A 19,241-nucleotide genomic window follows, 5' to 3' on the forward strand; every position below is an offset into this window, starting at 1 on the left:
ATGCTGCCTCCTACAAATAAGACAGAAGAAAAGCAATGCACTTGGGAAATGTGAGGTGCTACTGATTTTCTTAGAAAAAGAGGCATGGTACCAACACCTATTTAAATGCTGTAGAGCTTTAACACTCTGAGTTGATACATATTTACTTTTGCTTTAATCTGCTTGTCTTTCTTCTTCCTTTGTTTATTTACCACTTTTTTATTGGTTTAGACTTGTCTTGTGGGGTTCTCTCAGCACACTTTTAGAAGGCAAACAAGGAACAAGGATTCATCATTTCTCACCATAGAACAGCTATGGCTGAAGCAGTCAAGGAAGGCTGGGGTTTTCTGCACATAACTAAGTGTAAGTCACTGTCATGGTATGTTATATTCCAAAAATACACCTATGTTGAAAAAGAAATTATTGTATGCATACAGAGAGTGGGTTAGTGAAATCTGACTGTAGTTTATGATGGAGGAAGTGGTGGAAGCTTGGGCAGGAATCCTACAGGAAACATCACTATACATTCATTATGGGTTTTCTTATATAACTTTTAACTAATCATTTTTTAATGAAGTGGTAGACCTGCAGTTTACATGAAGGTGTTTTGCCTCCATTTTGGAGTGGTTCTGGCACTGTGCAGTTATTGCAAGATGTGTTCATACTGCTGTTTGAAGAACATTCAGTTCTCCTCCAGTGGTGCCATGAGCTGAATCAATGTCTCTGGTATGTAAAAATGGCATTATCCTGTCTAAGATACTTCAGTTGTTAACACTGGTCCTGTATGTGAATTCTCTCATACACAGCTGCTGTGGAGTCCTCCATGTGCCTGCCCTGGTTGATGACACCAAACCCTGTGGATACAGAAGAATTACAATAATTGTTTATGAAGGGTGATTTGTACTGGAGACTGCAAGCTCAGTTACCTTCTGAGTTCACTGCTTACATAGTTCTCTGGAGAAGGGAGCTCTCCCCAGCTGGCCCTGCATTCATCTGTTTTTCAGTTTGGTGGATTTTCTTTTCAGACCTTCTCCCCTTCCTTCCTGAGAGAGGATAAACCCATCAAAACAAACAAAACCAGAAGCTATCATTACCACTTAAGATGAAAAACTGCCTTTTTAATGGCTAAAGTCATGAAGAGCCAAATCCCACTCTAGGGAAAATGAAGCCTTGACAGAACTGACTGCTCTGGACTGTGATATAACGATACATATTTCTATGGAGGAGGGTTTCTGTGCTTTGAATGGAGATGAGACATATCCACAGATCAGTTACTTAATCCTATTAATATAAATTGAGAGTTTTTGTTGTGATGGCACCAATCTTATTCCAGCTGCCTTTAAAAGCTGTCATTCTGGTGGACAGACAAGTCAAGTTAGGAATAGCTACAGGCATTAATTTACCTCTCATGTAAGGCAAAATTATGTGTCACAACAGAGCATCATGCAGAAATACTCCCCCTAAATTACCTCCCTCCTTCTCAGCCTGGACAGCATGCTCAATCAGCGTGGCTATTCCATGTTGCCACCCAAGCCTCAGGCTCTGGAAGGCAGCTCCATTATCTCCACATGGTGCTTCCCTGTGCTGTGATCTTTCAGAGCACAGGCAGGGTGGAAGAAGAAGGCCTGGTGTGCTGCAAGTTGGAAAGCTGCATCCTTCATCAGGCAAATCAACACAGTGATTTTACTCTCGCTGCATCAGATGAGGGATCTGACTCCTCCAAGTTTTGCCCTACTGTGGGTACTCAAGGCTGTCACTATACTGATTTATTCCAGATTTTCTTTCAAAACTTGTCCTTGTAGGGTTTTTCAGTCTGTTGTTCCTAGTAAGAAACTGTATTTTTTAATGGACTGTAAAGACATAAAACAGTCTAGGCTCATATGACTTGTTAATTAAAGTCATAGTCAATAAGCATAAAATTGTACACAGCCACCCAAAAAGGGTGAGTGAACCAGTCTGTGCAATTCAACTTGCATTTTAAATCACATCTATTAATAACCAACTTGTTTACGGAAAACAGACCAGTAGAGCAGTTTAAAACTTTAATAAAAATTTTCAGAAACGTTTTTTACTTTTCCTTACTCTTAACTCTTAACAAGTTACTCTTGGAGCACAGCAAAGCTGACGTTATTAGCTTGCTTGCAAACTTCTGAAAACCACCCACAGTACCTGACTGTGGGATATTTTTCTTAAATTGGTGTGTTTCCCAGAAGAAACAGTTTCCCAGTTTAGTACAAGTCCAGAGCACTGCTGGTTATGAATCTAGGCTTATGGAGAGAGTGTTCTGGGAGTAAATAGCCATTGGCTAATAAAGACAGTGTTCCACAAGCTGCATCCTCCTCTTCCTCCAGCTACGATGTGGAATTAGAGGTTCATTAACTTTTGCATGTGGAATTAAAGTTTGGTTGCAAAATAGTTCTGTTTGAGTGTTAACATTGCAGAATGAAATCTTGTTTTATGGAGAATATATTTGTATCTGTTATAAACAATGTCGCTTTTTGAAAAGACAAAAAATAGCATTACTTCTCTAAAGTGGAAAATTATATCATTATTTGCAGTGGAAAATGTCATTGCTGTGCTGATAGCTGTTGACAGTACTTGTCGTGGCTGTGTGCTGTGATGTGCTAATTAGTCTGAAGTTCAATCAGATGGCATTTTGTGTTTTCATTTCAACTGTAAAAACACAGTATTTGTGACATATTGACAAGTGCGTGTTTAATTGCTCCATGGATATCTTTCCAAGCTTGTGTGTTTCCCACTTACTTTGTGGAGAAAGGTGCATAATTAGGTCTCAGCCTACAAGGTAGGTTGCTTATTATTGTATTTTCATTTCCTCTGCAGTGATAAATCCAGAATGGTGACACATATGAAAACCCATCTTTGATGCTCAATGATACCTCAACTGGAATGCAAAGGTGGCGAGTTCTGGCTGATTTTGCAAATCAAGGACATGAGCCACCCATGGTAAGAGCTTCTTTTCTTCCTCAGTCTTTTCTTCCTCAACTTCTCTCTGCCTCACTTCCATTTACAACTCTAGAACCTAAAGAAAATTATCCAAGTGAATCAGACATTTAAAATGTCACCATATATGTTGGGGACAGTCTTTAGCATTCATACTGCTACAGATTGTATCTGTTGTCTTTCTTGCTTATTTCCTTGGGACTGTGCTGATTTGTGTCATTGGTGTCAGGATCATGATGCTCAATGATGATCAAGCATTGAGCATCATGATGCTCAAACAAACAAAATATTACAACTTCTCTAACCCAGCTTAAAGTAAGTGAATTGGGCAGATGTAACTGGAAATAGAGTTGTGTTGTCTCTTAGTCCAAAATTGCTTTTCCCTGGACTCAAGGGGGTCTGGGTCTCAATACCATAGCTGTTAACTCTTCTGGTGCAAAATGTGCATCCGTGTTTAGACACTGAATTTTGTCCCTTGTAGGTGATCAGGACAGATATTTTCTCCATAGAGCTTCTAGTCTGCATATGTGCAGGCCTGGATTCAGTGACCCTGGAACTGCCTCATGGTCCTGTCGCTTATGGACCTGCCCATGGTTAGGAGGCAATTGACATAAAACTGAACACCAGTAGCACAGTTATCTACCATTTTCACTGATGCTGAAGGTTGCCATGCTGGATCCTAGTGAGGAATGCTTTGAATAAATCTACTAACCAGGATGAGATTTAGGAGAAAAAAGCATGAAGATTACACACCCTTCTTCCCTTACAAGGATGATCTTCAGTTGCTCCTCAGATCAGGAAGAAGATGAAGATGATGGTCTTTAGGTGCATATATGCATTAGGCTGGCTTTCATAAGAATTTATTACATGCAATTATACAGAAATTATAATTGTAATACTTGGTTTTGTTTTGGGTTTTTCTCTTTTCCAAATACATTGTATGACTTGTTTTAAAGACAGATACACAAATATCTTTCCTCTGTTAGAAAATGGTTTAAATTAAGTTGTTTGTTTGCTGCTTGGCTAGGAGAGCCCCAAACCAGACCCAGGAGTGTTGAGGCCCATGAGAGCAGCCTGAAAGCTACCCCTGTGCGGCCTGGCTTTTTGCCCTTTCAGAAACTGTCTAGATTGCCATCATTGTCCCTTTCAAAGTGATTCATACTTGTTGATACCCTACGTGACAGAGAGAAATGATAAGGAGGTGGTAAATATCATTCTTATGGCCTTTCTTACTTGATATGGAAGAACCAAGTCCATGGTAGTAACTCATAGAACTTTCTTCTGCTCTCCTTCTCTGCACTGCCATCACCTCTTGGCTAGGCTTGCTGCTCCCTGTGGTCTACCTGCCAGTCCCTCATATGCTCCATCACAAGCAGATCTATTTGAAAAGGATACTGGTTAGTTATGGCTGTCTGAAGGTGGGTACAAGAGTGCGCCTTCTGTTTCTTGTGTTGTGTTCAGTGATAGAGGCACTTTTAGGGTAATTTTAATGTTGAATTCAGTTCTGACTTATTAATTCTTGCTATGTTGAGAATTCAGAATAGCCAAAGTGTTTGAAGGATCCATCAATCAAGCTGTTCTCTTCTCCCTCTTCCTCTTTAAGCTTATAGTTCTATGCCTTTCCTTAGCTAAACCTCTTATGATCCAAGCAAGCTGAGAAGAAAAGCAGGGGCTCATCTGAAAGGGCCAAACTTTGGGCCTGAATTTCAGTATGCCTTCCCTCTGTAACTTGAGCTGGGGGAGGAAACGATCTGCTATTCAAGTTACAAACTTATGCAACATCACAATAAGCTTGCCAGGATCCTCCAGCAAAGAATGTGTAGCCGTGTTTTAATATTTATAGCCTGTTGTTTTGGTTTGAAAGCAAAACCAGTGAGAGACTACAAGTCAGAAATATAATTTATGAGGAATAGGTAAAAAACAAACAAAAAACCAACCAAACAAAAAAACTAACCAAAATACATGCAATAATACAAAAGAAAAACCACTGACAGAGTCAGAATACAACCTGACACCCTGCTAGTTAGGGTGGTGGTAGCAGTCCAGATGAAATGGTCTTGTTGAAGTGGTGATCCTATAGAAACCATCTGGTAGCTTTTGTCCTCTAGAAACCAGTGGGTAAGGGCAGCTTGTTGTGTCCCAAACCCCAGATTACATCCAGGTGGGGATGCTTAGCTCCTCCCCCCTGGGCAGAGCATCTCAAAATGGGTTGGTATCTGTTGTGGTGTGTTTTATGCTTGTTCAGTTTTCCCCCCATTGTTCTCTCAGAAGGTCCTGCCCTGTTACCAGTTTGTGTCAATCCCCAAACCCCTCCCCAGTTGTCTTGGTTATCTTTCTTGTTCCCCCACCCCTGGCAGCCTGCCTGTCACTCGACACCCTGGCCTGAACTCTCTAGAAAAAGAGGCAGGGGTGTCGAGTGATTGGGTTAGGGGCCAGGGTCCCTCCCGCAACTGTGTTTGATGGGTTCTCCGATCATGCCAATCCTTAATGTATCCCTCTCTGATTTGCTATCTTTCACCCCTCCTACCCTCTGTAAAACCGAGGCTTTTCCCTGCCTCGGGGCTCTCAGCTTCTTCCACCGAAAAACTCCACGTTTCCCTACCAATAAAACCACCCCCCCGAAGAAACTGAGAGTCGCCTCTTCATTTCATCCTGCGACTTCGGAGCTCTCTACTGCAGCCACACGTCCGCAAGGCTTGACATCGCCTTGGGCACAAGGCCCTGACTTCGGGTTGGGGAAGTGCCTGACTGGCTGGAGGTTGGCTGGACACTTATCTAGCCTGGGCGTTTTACTTTTCACCGGCCACCGCTCCAGGTATCATTCTGCATCATGCAGTGGGTCCTTGATTACCCATTAAACAGAAATGGCTTCTGGAGGGAGTTATCTCTGAGGCATGTGGAAAGGCATTGATGGGCCCATTAACGGGAGATAAGGAAAAAACTATGCCCCTCCTGGTTTCAACAATTCTTGAGGATGGGAATAGAATACATCTTTGTATTGTAACCTAGAACACCTATATAAAAATAGAGGGGAAATTATTTAATTAAATACAGAGAAAAGGAGAAATAGGACATATTTCTCCTGCTCCTTTCTTTGCTAGTGTAAGGACCAGCCACTGTGGAGTGAGATATCCTCATCTGAGCCTTCTGCTTTTCTTCTGAAATGACTATAAAGTTATTCTGCTTTTCTGCCTTCAAATGCTATTTGTTGAAACATTTATTTTTGCCTCACAAGGCTAAGTCAAATGGTTTTGATATGTAGGCTCTTACTCTGGTTCTTGAGGGAAAATACATTCGTTTTCACACACTGATGTATTGGCAGCAATCCCATTATAGATATAGAAGCTATTCCCTGCTCCCCCCTGCATTGAGACAATTTTTGAGTATAATACCTAGTGGAATGAGTATCTTGCAGAAGTATTAAGAAACATGAAAATTATTACCATCACAATTGCCACAACTCTCATGTGGCATGTGCAGTTTAATGTTTTTATCTTGTTTGAAACTCTTTTACAGACTTAGTTCCCTGTCTTGTGTGTTTGTGTCTTTGCACAGAAGTAATTTATTTCTCCACATACAATAAATAGCAGGTATGTGAGGACGAGCCAGCCCAAAACTCAGTCAAAGGATATAGTTACAAATATAGTGTGTGTAGCCACAGCTCTCTCCATAGAGAGCAGCAGGCAAGACTTTCCCAGGCATTTTCCTGGGAAAGGCTGTAAGAAGATCAGGGAAAAGAATGAGAAACAATTCTTATCTCCACTTGCTGCACCTGTTGTGCACATGTGGAGTGTGTTATGGAGATTTGTTTACCAAAGGGTGATTTCTTAATTGGACACTGGATGGTGTTTGGATTCATTGACCAATTGAATCTGTCTGTATCAGACTGCCGGTAAGGGGATGAGTTTCTTAATAAGTATAGTATAATATAGTATAGTAGAATAAAGCAACTGATCAGCCTTTTGGAATCATGGAGTCAATGCTAATTATTACCCAGCTGGGGACCTGTGACGACAGCTATGGTTTTTGGCTTAGATTTTTGAAAAGGTTCCAACTGAGTGGTAATGGTTTTATCAATCAGGTTAAAATGTGGGTTATTGTTAATGAAGATAGCTGGGATCCTTTCAGCCACACCAGTACCTGATATACCTGGTATGAATTACTGATACAAAAACTTGTACCTCAGATGAGGATTCATCTCCCCTTGCTTCAGGCATCTAAAAATGTGCTTCTAATCAAAGTTAGCCATCAAGCTCCCTTCTGCAGTTGTTGCAGAGAGAAAGGATAAGAGAGACACCTACAAAGGACCATTCTTCCCACTTTTCTTAGATAGATGTCTTAAAAGGCAATGGTGAGTGAGATGACTTCCCTCACTCTGCTGATGCAGCTATAGGCATCTTCTCAGAATCTGAGCCAAATATAGGCTAAGTTTGATAGAAAGCTCAACTGTAGCATAAGCAATCTTTGGACTACCTGTTTCAGGCATGAACAATGTTCCAGGCTTTTGAGGCAGGATGACACTTGTACTGATCTTGTATAAAGTCACTGCTGTTTGCTACTGGGCACTGAGTGCCTCAAGCATCACTTCAGAAGGAGCTGGCCCCACCAGTGAGGGTCAGTGGCACATCCATCTGCATATTTAACTTTATTCAGGATGCTCAGAAGAGACAGTGGGGAAGGTCACAAACCTGTTCCCTGGTATAGGAGCTGGGGAACTAACTTGTGTCTTTTGCTTTCTCTTTTTTTTTTTTATTTTTATTTTATTCCCATCATCCCACCCTGCACACTTGACCAATGTTGAATACAGCCCATCCCTTGGGGAACGTAACTTTCATTTTTAGTAGGGAAATGGTCTTGCAATCATAAAAAATTGATGGCTGTCTGAAGCAGTAGTTAATCTTGCTTGAGAACTGCATCATTAACCTACAGCACAATGTACACATTATAGACACATTTATAAATGGGAGAGAGTGTAGAATTCAGTTTCTAATTTCCTTCTTGTGGAGACTCATAAAACTCACAGGGAAAACACTGCCTCTGACATGTTGCCATGGCAAACTTCTCCACTTCTGTAGTTCCTTCCAGAAGAAGGATTGCTCTCTGTGGCCTTGTCAGTGGAGTACAGCAGAAGAGAAACCTTTCTGCTGTTCCTTTTCCAGGTGGGGCATCTCCATAGTGATGCCAGACATTGTGAGAAATATGCCCATCACCATGTGCAGCAGCCCAGAGCTGGGTGCGAGTGACCTGTAAGGCTCAGTGGTGTGAATAACTGGCAACTGAGGTGTGAAATGCCCAGCCTGTCAAGCTTTGGTCACCAGATGTGAGTGGACCTGGACACCCAGAAAAGTACTGTTTCTCATCTTCACAAGTTTCTGAGATGCTAATCACCTGGAATGTTGAATCTCCTGTCTGACCCTCTCAGCCCTCACAGAAGGCATTTGCCAACTCCACCATCCCAGTGAAATAACTTTGTGAGTTACACCCATGATGTGACCTGAAACAATAAGTGTATCCTGAGCCTCATGTGAGCTCACGTCACTAATAACGGGAATAGAAGGGAACATCTAACACAATGTTGGGTTCTCCCTGCATCACATTTACTATAAGCAGTGGTTTAATATCTTCACCCACAGCAGTAAGCCCACAGATGTATGTCCTGAAGGACCAGGGCTCTGTCCAACTCAGGAAGACGATTTCCTACCTCAACACAGATCTATTTCCTCATGACTGTCATTGTCCTACCTATCTTCATGCTTCATTTCTTCATCAGTGTAGAAAGAGCAGTACTTTTTCCTCTGTTCACCTCTTTGTTTAGATTAAACAAATTTTATCATTTATCACTTAAGTAAACCTTATGTTAAGCTGACAAAAAATGAGTGAACCTGGACCAGTTTGCTGTAGTCAATGACTGAGACCTGCTTTTTATTATGAATGGTAAAGTTTTCTGTCAGGCATTTTAAGTTTGGACTTTTTATGAGCAACAAATAAACAAGATTTTTTCTGTATATTTCAAGTGAATTACATCAGCTTTAAGAAAAAAAATCACCATTTCACACATCCAGGTTCTTAGATGTGTTTAGTCCATTTCAGGAATTCAGTGGTCAAGACACAGTTAAATTTGTCTAGCTATGAATTCTCTCAGAGATGACCCTGTATCTTTGAAAGGGACTAGAAGATCACAGCTAGCAGCCTGGTTCTTGGTTACTGTCCTAGGTTGACTATATGATGCTTTTATCCCCAATCGTCTTGTTCTGTTTATGCTGAATAATGAGTTTTGCACCTTTGAGACTTGTTCCAGAGAGTGAAGCAGGGAGAGAAGAAGTGTGCAGTTTGTTTTCAGACACTGCACTCACTCCTCCACATTCCTGCTCCTGGATTGTGCTGTCTGCAGATGGACAGACAGTGGGACAGAGCTCTCCTTTGCTTTTAGTTAGTTTAGCTAGCTGAGGCAAAGAAGTTCCCTGGACTGTGGTTTTTTCCTTTTTCCCTTTTCTTTGGACCTATTTAAACCTGCTCTGGACTGAACACCCAGAAGAGCACCAGCAGCTCACACCTGTGGCCCACCGGGCCTGGGCCATGGCATTTCCAGCACTGGACTGATCAGAGACTGAGTGAGCTCAGCTGCAGCCTGGGGAGGGGACTTTCTCAGTTTGTCATCTCTTTTGGAGTAGCAAGGGGTTTTATTGTTTAACATTGTTTAGGTTTTATTGTTTAATAAACAGGTTTTTTCCACTTTTCTCTAAGGAGGTATTTTCTCCCGGACCGATTGGGAGGAGGGGCCGATTGAATCTGCTTACCTAGAGAAGCCCCTTTGGGGGGGTCTCTCCAAAATTTGCCCTGAACCAGGACAGTTACTCCTAAATACATTGGAGTTAGGGTTGCTCAAGAGGAATCTTATAACTTAGAGAAAAAAAATGGAAAAGATTCCAGTCTGTGGCAAAAAAGGTGGTTGTGTTACAGCTGGGTACTGTAAGCAGTACAATTTGTTATATTCTGCCTGTTCTTCAGAGACAGTGACATCAGTAGGAACTGTGAAGAGTGAAAAGCAGTAGCTGAAAGCTTACTGCCAACAAACTTCTTGTTGATCTGTGTGCATGTGTCATTTACAAATAACCTCAGAGGTGTTTCCTGGTAAGGTGCTTGCTGTTCTCCTAATTTTAAAATGATGGCAACAGTACTCCAGTTATGTTGTGGCCTTATATGCTTTTAAAACACATAGGTGTGTGGACAAAAAAAATGTTTCCAGGGTCTGTTGAGAGCTTGTAATTGAACATGTTATTTCTCAAGCATACTTCTAAAATTTCCACTTCTCCTTGTATACTCACTATGGAAATTAATTTGGTACAGAAAGGTTATTCTTGGCAAAACAGAAATTTGTCTTTGGGACATTTCATAGTGCAACCAGTCACTAAACCAGACTTTGCTGTCCCAGCAGCATATCTGTAAACAACTGGCAGTGAATAGAGATCTTAGAAATACCACTCTTCCTGGTTTTTATATTTGTTTAGAAAGCAAAAAACCTGGAGAGATTTCTTTGCTCAGGAAAGGAGAGGACTGAAAGTTCTGGTGATGGCTGAGCTTAGCACCAGTAGGCAAATAATGAATTACATTCAGTTCTACTAATGCCCTGTGTACCAGATGTAAAGAGGCCTGCTGTTTAGCTGGTCCACTCCTAAGCTGTAGGATAAATGTATTTTCCTTACATCCCCAGCTTGCCCTCTTTATCCACTGACATATGTGTCTTAAGGGACTTATATGTTCAAGAAAGAAACCTACAAGGCTGTGCCTCCCAGTAAACAGAAAGGACGGCCAAAGTGTCTGTTCCCAGCATGTGCTTGTCAGGAATATTCTGGAGTCCTGCTGTGTGGCTGAAGGTTTTGGGGACGACAATAACACAAACTAGACTGAGTCTCTCACACTGACCTGAATGACTGTGAAGAGTCCTCTCATCCTGCCCTCTTACCTTGCCTTGTCTTGGTCTGTCTTGTTTCCTTAGCTTTTAAGTGCTGCAAGGAATAATAAGTACTTTTAATCAAGTAAGTATGAACAAAGGAAATATTTTTCAATTCGTTGGAGTAATGGAGGTCATGGGAGATTCCCCTTTTGGAGCAAATGTATTAAAGTTCTATAGAAGCATCAGAAATGGACTCAGCCACTTGAAGGTTAGTGTCAAAGCTGTGCTGGGAAAGCATGTGAAGTGTCACGTGAACAGAAGGAAAAGCCCTGAATGCTGTGGTTTTTCTCCCATTCATCTCTGCTTTCAAAGCAGCTGAGGACCTCTGAAGCTGGGCTTAACTGCAGCAGGCTTTTTACTCTACATCTCTGTAAGTTGTTATCTAAAATTGGCATCCCAAGGAAACTTAGAGGTTCTTGTCATGTGAGCATATTTTGTGGCCCAGGGGCTTGCTCTATCACCATCACAGCTTGCCGTCTCTGTAGGGATGGGTGAGGTGCTTTTGGGCTCACTGTTTCCCACTGCACCCATTCTCCAGACCCTAAATAGCACAAGAAGAATAATTCCTCTTTCATGTTGGGATAGATCCTGCCATCTTTCAGCAGCAGCACAAATTCCACAATCAGATCTTGCTAGGAGTCCAGTCTTGGTCAGATCTATGACGAATGGCAACTTAAAGGGTCCTGGCTGTCCAGCCTGGATATTCTCTCTCTTGTGAATAAATTTGCTCTTGGGCAGGGGAACTTTTGTATTGCAGATAAATATCTCTTATAAACTAAACTGGGGTGAAGTAAAAAATAACTACTGGAGGTTTAAGAGAGCATGTCAGGATTTTGCCCTGTGAACCTTAACAAGAAAAAGGAAACTCTTACCTCACTCTGGATGGAAGCCTATTTTTCTTATTACAAATTAAATAACAATGACAGAAGTCTGACCTTTTCCATGCCAAAATCCAATCCCAAAGAAACAGAGTCACTGGAAATCTAATTTTGCCTTTGAGGCTGAATAATTATTTGATCATGCAAGTGTTGGCCAGTCAAACAGTTTACTTTCTTGCATGGCTGCTGTTCCAGTTAGGAATGTCACCTCAGAGAATAGTCAGTTTAGAGTTTCAACTGAGAAGCCATAGAGAATTTCACACATTAAAACTGGACTCACTCCCACACCTGTTTCTTCAGCAAAAGTAGGTGTCTGTATAAACACAAAGAAACAAAGAGCTCTTGGAGGGATGGGTTTTATAAACAGCTACCTAGATTGCTGGTAATATGATAGAAATCTTTCCATGGCAGATATTTTACACGGCATCCCTTTTTAAAGCAATGTGTATTTGGGATCTACTACTACTCAAAATGTCTTGGTGACAGGATGGCAAAGCCAAGTAGCTGCAATGCTGAAGGGAGAAGGCACTTCAGGCACAAGTCAGTCCTACGGCTCTAACATAGAGGGCAGTAAGGCAGAGCATGAAGCTGGGGGCCAGGGACACCCAGTGGAGCTGGCAGCAGGAGCTGCTACTTGCTCACATCCTCCCACTATCTCAGACCAAGTAGCAGAAACTGCACCAGCCTGGAAGAGTGCTCTGCATGGGAGCTGGGCTGTGCAGTGAAAAAGAGCCCACTGTGCTTGCGCTCTGCAGGCACTCAGCCTATCCCAAAAATGCACAAGCTTGTTTGCATCATCTCTTCTTCAAAATGTGTAACAATGGCTGAAATAGCAATCTTTTTGACTTGCCATTATGGTTTTCTGCAGTGCCAATGGAAAAGTGCAGGAAGAGATTTTACATGCATTTGACATCCTAGAGTTTTTGTTCCCAGGGGTTTTGCCAAGGGGCATTTGGAAATTTTGACAATTTGTTTGGAGTTTTGAGATGATCTTCAGCCTTGCTAGATAAAATACCATGCATTACTACTGGCCACACCTCATACATTATTTCTGTCCCAGGCATTCTGCTTAAACATCTGGAAATACTTTTCCCTGAATGATAGTGGGGTACCGGGATAGATTATCCAGGAAGACAGCATTATCTTCATTGCTGGAAAAGTATTTAAGAAACATCTAGAAAACTGTCAGTCAAGTGTGGCATATACCAAGTTCATCCCTGCAAGGATCAGATCCTTTCCAGCTCTGCATGTGTGAATTCTATGTACAAAATTTCCTAGAGCAATGTGGGCATGCCCACTGTTGCATAAGCATTTGTGTTGTAGCCTCTCTGCATATAAAATATTCTCTGGCAAGGAATTCTTTTCAGAATAGCCCTCTGTATAACTTACCACATCCCTCTCAATGGCATTTTTCCATTTCTGCTGAGACAAGGGCTCATCTGTAGTTCTCAGCAGAAGTAGTCTATGTTATAAGTACTTCCTTTCCTCCTGCCAAAAGGTAAAGGTGGAAACAGCAAACTGGTTAAGAAAGGCATTTTGTTAAGAGTGTGTTTCTCAGTATGACAACGTGGTTTGGAGAATATTCTCTTTATGAAGAGCGCTTTCTCTCAAAGGGGAATATCTCCCAGGGAGAATAAAATACTCTGGTACTCTGGCGTGGACTTCTGCCACACTCATTTCTGTGTCCAGAAGCCCCTAAATTCCAGTTGGCTGCTTTTCCTTCTACTTCTCTTTTTTTGTGGCTTCTGGGCAAACCTCACTCATCTCCTCTGAGCTCAAGTTAAGTGTAGCAGAGCATAAAGCTCCAGCACAGACTGGAGCCATTCCTTGTCTTATGCATCTCTTCCTGATCTCTGCAATGATCCTCTGACAAAAATGCAAACAAGAAAATGTTTTCAAAGGATTTGTGACGTCTGGGGAAAGAAAGAATTTCCAACGAGCTGCCTTCATCCCACCACCTGTCAAAACTCCTCCAAAAAGGCCACAGGGGTAATCATATTTAAATTAGTAGTAACAGAGAAGGTTTACTCTGAAATTACAGAAAATACCCTTTTTCTGTAATTCCTTTTTCGAGCAGTACATGTAGTAGGAAAGTCCTTACCTCTAAAGCAATATCACAGTACCTGTCAAGGAGCTTGGTGTCATTATAGAGCATGACACAATACAAAGTACCATGACTCCATCCAAGACGAGATTTATTACAGCAACATGTTGCTTTTATACTTTTTCAAGATATTTACATTCATCCAACATACACATTCACAGCCCATTGGTTATAGGAAAGAAACAAAGTTCTCAGTGGGTGACCAAGAAGCCATGTCATTCTGTGAGCCAGCTAGAGTCTGTATCTCTTAACTTTCTCTCCTTCATCACATCTCCATGGTGACAGCCTTGGTGTCTTCCTCAGGAGAGATATGGGGCTTTCCTTTATCTTCAGGAGGCCTTTGCTGGCTCACAAGAACAGCACGGAATGTGTCTCCTACAGGTAAGCGCCTTTGGTGGGGGGCAGCTGAAACATGATGTTGTGGGCAGTCTATTTTTGCCAAGGCCTGGTTTTAAAATTTAGGTGAGCATAAGATTATTGGTGCTGCACCGGTTTTGAGATGCTCTGGTGAGTGTATTTATCAATATAAAATTACAAAAAAGAAAAGACAGGGTAAAAGAAACTTTTACTCTAAAGCTTTATTTATACAGGCAGACACATTCAATGCAGCATTGTTATCCCACTGCTTTACCAGCTTCAGCCTTTGTCCAAGTGGAAGAAAGTTCTCAGGTCTTCACCGCTGCAAAATAACCACTTTGGTAAAACAAGCAGACAAAGCTCCTGTATCGCTAAAACAGGTAGTGGATCATTATTTTGGGCAGGAAGGAGAAGAAAACACTGGGATTATTTTTTCCCCTCTCTTTTTTCTTAGTTCAATCTTTTTGCCCAGTGATTCAGATTTCAGGAGAAGCCTTTAGGCAAATGATACTGAAGAACTGGCTCTTTTCTCCACTTCTTGGTGGTGGGACTCATGTGAGTTCATTGCAGGACAAGATGCCACTTGACTGCCATCCTCCCCTCTCAGGCTGGTTATCCCACACTGATGAATGTCCAGGAGGAGAAGGTGCCCAGCACTTCATTCCCTGCAGGCCTTTCTCCTGCAGCTGTGCGGTGTCCCTACCCAAAGCCACCTGGTCACTACATAATCCCTCTCATGCCAAGAGGCCAGTGGCAGTCCAGCCATGGTTGGCTCCACCAGGAGCTTGGAGATCTGATGATGTCAAAGAATATCCTGAGTTGGAAGTGATCCACAAGGATCATCAAGGTCCAACTCCTGGCCCTGCTCAGAACAGCTCCGAGTTGCACAATGCCTGAGAGGATTCTCTAAACCTTTCTTGAACTCTGGCACGCCTGTGGGGAGTGTTCCAGTGCCCAGCCAGATTCTGGGTGAAGAACCTTTCCCTAACATGAAATGTAGACTTCCCCTGGCATAGCCTCAGGCCATTCCCTCAAGTCCTGTCACTGGTCACTACTGAGCAGAGATCGCTGTGTGCCCTGAACTCCTCCTCGTGAGGGTGTTGCAGACCCTCAGTCTCCTCTTCTTCAGGCTCAACAACCCAAGCGACCTCAGCCCCTCCTCGTGCGGCTTTCCCTAGGTCGTTCCGCAGCCCCGCGGCGCTGCTTTGGGGCAATAACGCCGAAATTCCCCATTTCCCTGAGGCGCCAGGCCGGGCCGTGCCCTCCTGCGCCGCCAGGTGGCGCCGCCGCCGCGCGGGCGGGGCCCTCCCCGAGCCCCGGGAAAACAACACACCATCAAATTATTAGTTTTTAATTACCAATGAACTCTTAATTCCTATACGAAAAAGTACTAGTAAAAAAAAAAATAAAAGACAGTAAAAACTTTCCTTTATTCTGACTTACGGGTTATTTCATTTTACCTGAACATAAGTGCTTTCTTTTTGTACTAGAAAATCTTAGCTTCCACATAATCTTAGGAACTGATTCAGTGATTCAAAAAGAATATATAACACATATTTTATATATGTGTTTATATATTTTAACATGAAAAATAATTATACCTTAATTTTTGGGAAAGATGGTTAATTGGCTTTTTTTTTTCTATCACAATAACATACCCAGAAGATGTTTTTCTCTATGTTTTCACTGACATCTTCTTTGTATGCATCACATCAATGCATTTTTTGTGATGTGTTGTCTTTCTCCTTGTTGCTGGTGACAAAAAGGACATGTCCATAAACTTAAATTTAGTATTAAATACTTGTGCAGGCTATGTGCCACCTCCTCTGTGCCCCACTACACCTCCAAGGGTAGGAAACCCTGCTGTCCCCTCTGGGGCTTGACACTGGGAGCAACTTGGGCTTGACTCACCTCCCACTTCTCAGGGCAGCAAAATTCAATTTTGTCTGTGCCTTAATCTGTTCCAGCATCCTTACAAAGGAAGAGCAAATTGGTGTTTAGCAAAAAGCCACCCAGTTAGCTGGGATCCTCCCTACTGGGAGAATGTAGGGGAATTCCAGTCCCAGCAGATGAAGCTCTGTATAGGCAAGAGAGGGGGAAAGAAGTTAATTTGCAGGCCTAAGTCCTTATTTTCTATTCCTAAGAGATCTAAGGGACTCAATTTTTCATTGTGGTTTTCATTATATGTAAGGCTGGCCCTGGAAACCTACAAAAATCCCAGGTGCCTTAAGGCTATAGAAACACCAGGCTATCCATCGTCTGTGGAAATCTCTTCAGTAAGCCAGATTTTGCAGCTGAAGTTCATCACTGATTTCTCCCTGAGTTGCTCTTAGGACTTCCCAGACCTAATTTGTAAACGTGTAGCTCCTTGAGAGCAGAAGACAGAAACTTAACGAAGAGTTAAATGATGGAGCAGCACAGATGTCCTTACCTAATCTACATCTAGCGTAGCACCCTCTTGGGCTGCATGGGCCTTGGTGCTCTGCAGCTTTCCCTTTCCCCTCTGGTGGCAGAGAAGGGCCATCCCTTCTGTCCTAGTGTGCTTTAATCTTAGGCACCGTGATGGCTGCAGGAGCTGCTGCTCTGGGAGCTGCAGTGGCTGCCTGCCCTGGGCTAGGCAGCCTGAGTTGGTGTGAGGAATGTGCTGAGATAGTCCCTTTTGAGGAAGCCAGGACTAAAGCTGTCTGGAGTGTTGTACGCATCAATCTGTGGCTGATATTCAGGAGAAGAAAGGGGATTAACCAGTCATACACGATGCTCGAAATTGCTGGGGGAAGAGGCAGTTACCTAATCCTCATCTTTTACCTGGAACTCTGTCACCTGATCCTCATCTTTTACTTGGAGCTCTGTGCGTCCATATCCCGACTCATGGTCCCCTGGACACTGTAAACCCGCTGGGAGAGGCACTGCTTTTTCATTCAAGATGTGTCCAGTACAAGATTCTGTGGTGGCCTTTTTCACTGATTAGAGACCTATAATGACACCATGTTATCTACTTTTGGTTTCCACCTCCCTTTAAATGTAACCTTGGCACATCTCCCAGGGCTCTTGGCATTATGGCTAATTAGCAGTGATGGATAGTCATTGCAAAAGCAGAAAGTGCAGAACACATTCAAGAAACATATTGGAGAGTAGGTGAGATTGACCATAAAGAGCTTTTCAGCTGTTACTGATTGTGGGTGGTACTCAAACAATGCAAGGAGGAAGGTGACTGCTTCTGTAGGAGAAATAGCTACAGATAGCACAAGCAAGATAATTGGGACGGAAACATTCAAATGCTGTATTCTGGCTTGGTCTCCCACTTTTGGTTAGGCCAGAAGTCTGCCCTCTTTCCTGAAACACTAGTAGCCTTTTGAGACAATATCCATTTTATCTGTACTTTGGAGGTAAAGGAGCTGAGGAAGATGATGAACATGAAGCATTGGCCTTACATAGCATCTTCATAGTTGAGGTAGAAGCAGAATAGAAGTCTACAGGTGACAGTACTACAAATACCAGCCTGCTTTTCTTCTCTGAGGAAGAAAATAAAGCACCTGGAGGGCATGATGGTAACATATCACTCTGTATGAAGAATCGTGCTGTTCCAGAATTGGAGGTCCTCCTAGTGTGTACTGAACATAAATAATTTGCCTGTAAGTGAGATGGAGAAACAAAGAACTGCACCAGCTCACCTTTGAAAAATTGTCTTTATTAGACCAGTCTTGCTAAAATTGCTGGGAGTAACAGATTCTAAAATTGAGCTACTGAATTAGTCTCAAATGGAAACTGTGACAGCCAGCCTTAAAGTGGAGAAAATTGGATTTAGGAATTGCACCTTGGGCTTAGCAGGATGTCTAGGAAGTTGCTGTGCTGTAGCTGATGAACTCATATGGAGCATGGATTTCATGCTGGTGAATACCAATGTAGTAAATGTTCTACAGAAATGTTACAAACCCAGGCTGGAGAAAATCCCTTTAAAGAGGTGACCCAGGTGAGAAAACAGTTTGCAGACATCTGCTGTGAGCAAACTGCAACCCTGGAGGATTACACTCTCACAATCATGTGTGGTACGTTCCCAGCCCATGAGGAAGGAGGGAGGAAATGGCCTTCGAAACAGAGTAGTGAGAGTGGAATGGGCAAGTCCTTTTGCATGACTTCAGCTGTGCAACAGCATTTCCAGGATCAGGGCTCAGTGACAAGGGAAGGGACCTTGAAGGAATGTATCTCTGGTAGACCAGGAATCTCTAACGGCAATAACATCCATGCCCTTAGAGCATGGTAGGTTCTGGCTCCAGGTGACAAGGTAAGGAAAAGGTGAAGGTAGGTGTAGAAAGTTTTGAAAGGGGCTGAACACTTAAATAAGTTAGGTCTGAAAGGTTTTCTGGAGAAGACAGTAAGGTTTATTAAGGTCTTTCTAATATTAGCTTGCTTCATTCACACAAAGGGAAAAAATCCATTACTATTACCCAATTCAGAAATGGTGGTTTCTAGTCTCAAAGAACACAATTCTGCAAGTACTTTACATGGAAGAAGAATCTCTTTGAGAAATACTTGTGAGCAGCTTTGCTTGTTGGGGTGGAAAGGGGCCAAGGGTTCATAGGACTAACACCCATAGGCACTAACAACCAAAAGGCATTATGGCAGAAAAAAACCCAAAAAACCAAAAAGCTCCTCCCCTTAGTAATTCTACAAAACAAATTTTTTTTACAATGGATTTTCCTACTGATATGGTGTATACAGCAGCTCTGTGGTATTGAACTCAAGGTTGTTGCAGGTTTCTCAGAGACCCATACTGCAGTTCTCCATCTGCCTAGGTTTCTGTCTGATATCAGGATCCTTTCTAGAATGCAGGAGTCATTCTTGGCACTAACTAACAGTATATTCCTTAAAATAATCAAATGAGGTCACTGTGATTGGGTTTTTTAATTCTGGAATATAAATTCATAAATTCCACATTTTGTAGGTACTCTATGTTAAACCTGAGCAGAATTCTGGGTTAGCTGACAGTTTCAGTGAAGATTTTCAGTGC

This window comes from Agelaius tricolor, unplaced genomic scaffold, assembly GCF_023055355.1.
Source record: "Agelaius tricolor isolate 1412-34295 unplaced genomic scaffold, bAgeTri1.0.p SCAF_3, whole genome shotgun sequence".
NCBI classification, from domain to species: domain Eukaryota; kingdom Metazoa; phylum Chordata; class Aves; order Passeriformes; family Icteridae; genus Agelaius; species Agelaius tricolor.